Genomic DNA, 3,449 nt, shown 5'->3' on the forward strand with positions numbered 1-3,449 from the left:
ATCCTCCCGCCTCAGCCTCTAAAGTAGCAGGGATTACAGGTGTGCACCACCACGCCCGGCTCATTTTTATATTTTTTAGTAGAGATGAGTTTTCACCATGTTGCCCAGGATGGTCACGAACTCCTGGGTTCAGGTGACCTGCCCAAAGTGTTGAAATTTCAGAGCCAGAGCCCTGGCTTTATATACTTTATTATGTTCCCCTCCCTGCTAAAATGCAAACCCTCTGAGGGTAAAGGCGGTTTCCTTACCCTCCAAGGCCTAGAGTGGCCTGTAGCTTGAAGTAGGTGTTTAACAAATAATACATGAGTAAATTATTGTGTTAATCACTTTGTCTTGCTCTGAAATTATCTCAAGCCTTTCCTCTCCGAGTAACTTGATATTCTGCCCATTGCTGTTTTTGACTCAGTCCAGCCACAGTGAGATTTCGGTGCTTTCAGTTTCCTGGGCTCTTTAATCTTCCTCTCATCCTGCTGTTTTATCGTCTAGCATTTGAATTCCTGATTGTTGAATTCATGCTGCTATGAAGATCTGAAAGCAGTCCTGTGGAGTCCTCTTCTGTTTCTTCAGTTGTGTTTTATTTTTTATTCATTTTTTTTTTTTTTAATTTCTGTTTCTTTGAGACAGAGTCTCACTGTGCTGCCCCCAGGCTGGAGTGCAGTGGTGTGGTCTCAGCTCCCTGGTTCATGCAATTCTCCTGCCTCAGCCTCCAGAGTAGCTGGGACTACAGGTACGCGCCACCATACCCAGCTAATTTTTTTTTTTTTTTTTTTTTTGTAGTTTTAGTAAAGATGAGGTTTCACCATGTTGGCCAGGCTTGTCTCGAACTCCTGACCTCAGGTAATCCTTCTGCCTTGGCCTCCCAAAGTGCTGGGATTACAGGTGTGAGCCACCGCGCCCGGCGCTGTTGTGTTTTCTTCCATACTGGGCTTCTCACCAGCCCCTCACACCCTCGCTGAATTGTTTTTCTGTTGTTGAATGACACGGATGTGGTCATGTGCCACCTCAGCAATGTTCCCACCTCAGCCTCCAGGGATATGCCACTACTTCTGTCACTTCTGTCCTGACGCGAAAGCTCTTTCCTGAATGCCTATTTGCTCTTTTTTTTTTTGGAGACGGAGTCTCACTCTGTCGCCCAGGCTGGAGTGCAGTGGCACGAACTCGGCTCACTGCAAGCTCCGCCTCCCGGCTTCACTTCATTCTCCTGCCTCAGCCTCCCGAGTAGCTGGTACTACAGGTGCCTGCCACCACGCCTGGCTAATTTTTTCTATTTTTTAGTAGAGACGGGGTTTCACCGTGTTAGCCAGGATGGTGTCGATCTCCTGACCTCGTGATCCTCCTGCCTCGGCCTCCCAAAGTGCTGGGATTACAGGCGGGAGCCACCGCGCCCATCCGGATTCTTCTTGATTCTCTGTTTTTATTGTTTGACTCACCTGAGGTCTTTGGACTTTGCCTCTGAGCTGGCTTAAGGGCAATCCACCTTTTTCACTGGTCTGGAGTGGGGAGGCAGAGTAGGGGTCGGCTGGAGGAACGGGGCTCTGTGCTGTCTTTTGAGAGTTTACTAAACGTCACTCTGCATGGTGAGGGGGTGAGGGGTGTGTCCTCTCCGCTGCGGTGTCCTGGCTTGAAGTTCAGGTTGTCTCCCTGGGACGCCAGACCCTGCGCCGTGCTCCCTCAGAAGGACAGCCTTGACTGTCTCCGCTCCAGCAGTCAGTTCTCCTCTCCACCCCCACTGGGAGAAGGAGCAAAGGCTGGTGTCTTCAGGAGGCTCCTCTCCAGGCCAAGGCCAGGGGAGGGTGTGCATGTCACTGTCAGGAGGTGTCCTGGTGGCGTGGCCGGGTTCTCAGGGCGAAGCTCCTCTGTTTCTGGGATGGCAGCAGAAGCAGGCACTACACACACAGCTTCGGGGGACTCTCCCCATGCCTCCTAGCTGCCTGGCACTTTCTGTTGTTTCTGGCTAACTTTCTGACCATGCCAGGAGTTGGTGGAAGGAGATCTCAGGCCGCAGCTTTGCTTTCCTGCTGAGGAGACAGAGGTAGGCCGGGGCTGTAGGACAGGGGAGGCAGCAGCCCCACCTTCTTTCTGGGGAGACGCTGCCTGTCTGTCATTGCCCCTCTCCTGCACCTGGCCCCTGGCTGTCTGCTCTTCCCACCCAATCACCAGCAAACCAGCTCCTGTTCCCTGCAGCCCGTAGGATGTGTCCTGGGACCCACAGCCCTCTCTCCCCAGAGACAGCACTGCCTTGCAGCTCCGGTTCCTGGCCCTGTGCTAACCCTGGCAGGGCTTTCCTTTCTGGTCTGCTCTGCAGCCAAGACATTGTGGCCACTGCTCTCCTTGGGACCCCCACCTGGCTTTCGTCCCAGCACATGCTGTTTTCTGCCCACCTGGCTGGTGTCCTGTGTGCTGGATTCCCCATGCTCTGTCCCTGGCACCCTGACCACATCTGTCCCACCTGCCTAGATCTTGCACCGTGGGCACGGGGCTCCCTCCTGATAGCCCTGGACACTCTGCTCCATGTCCTACAGGGAGGGATGTCCCAGGTAGATGTCAGCTCTCTCCAGTCACTGACCTCCAGCATCTGAGCAGGCAGGGCAGAGACCCATGGTGCTGCTCAGACCAGCAGCCTGGAGCCCCAAGACAGCTCCTTTTCCTCACCTCCCCGAACACTGATGTTGCACCTGTCTCCAAGCCACTCTGGGACCATCTGTTTCTCTCCATCTGGGAAGCCCCCTTCCCACCTCATGCTCTTCCTGGCTGGGGCGTCTGGGTCACTGGACTCTCTTCTCGTTAGACCTGTGCACAAACACACACAGGAAGGCATCCTGACAGGTGGTGGGGAGGGAAGGCAGCTGCCTCACTGTGGAAAGAGCGCGGCCGCTGCGGGACTCCAGCTCTGTTAGGGCTGGGGAGGTCAGCAGGCGCTGGGTTCCAGCCTCAGGTGGGGTCTTTGGAGGTGGCCTCTGGGCACAGGCACCTCCTCTGTGGCCTTCTCACCAGGTCACAGTTCAGGGAGGCTTTGCCGGCTACGGAACCTGCCCACACCAAGGCGCGCACGGTCACCGGTCCAGAGATGCCAGGCGGGCTGGGCGGCGAAGGCCAAGGACACACGCTGCCAGGTGTCGAGGGCAAAGGTTAGGCCTGGAAGGGAGGTGTGGGGTGGGGACCCCGAGGCCAGGGCTGGGCCGCTGAGCTTCAGGGCCCTTGTTGGGGGTCAAAGGGGAGGGCCGGAGGACCCCAGCATCAGGAGGAACCCCCGGAGAGTTATGGCAGGACTCACCTGTGGGGCACAGGGAAGGACCCTTGTGGAGGATCCTTCCTCTACCCCCAGGGCACTAGGGGAGGATCTACCAGGGGGTCCTGGTGGAAGGGCCCACCCGGGAAGCGGCGCGCGGGGAGGACTCGGGGCGCCGGGAGGAACTGTCCGGGAAGGGGCGCGCGGGCCGCGGGCGGCG

At 56.6% G+C, this 3,449-nt stretch overlaps 1 long non-coding RNA gene across 1 annotated transcript; it reads right to left on the reverse strand.

The window, feature by feature from the left end:
• Positions 1–1,279: 1,279 nt before the first annotated feature.
• On the reverse strand, positions 1,280–3,443 carry LOC108515715 (uncharacterized). Its single transcript, XR_001881597.1, has 3 exons — positions 3,275–3,443; positions 2,653–2,790; positions 1,280–2,015 (listed from the first exon to the last, which is right to left on the reverse strand). It is a non-coding gene; the product is annotated as an uncharacterized LOC108515715 (long non-coding RNA).
• Between the last annotated feature and the right edge of the window lie 6 nt (positions 3,444–3,449).

This window comes from Rhinopithecus bieti, unplaced genomic scaffold (assembly GCF_001698545.2).
Source record: "Rhinopithecus bieti isolate Rb0 unplaced genomic scaffold, ASM169854v2 scaffold_35859, whole genome shotgun sequence".
NCBI lineage: Eukaryota > Metazoa > Chordata > Mammalia > Primates > Cercopithecidae > Rhinopithecus > Rhinopithecus bieti.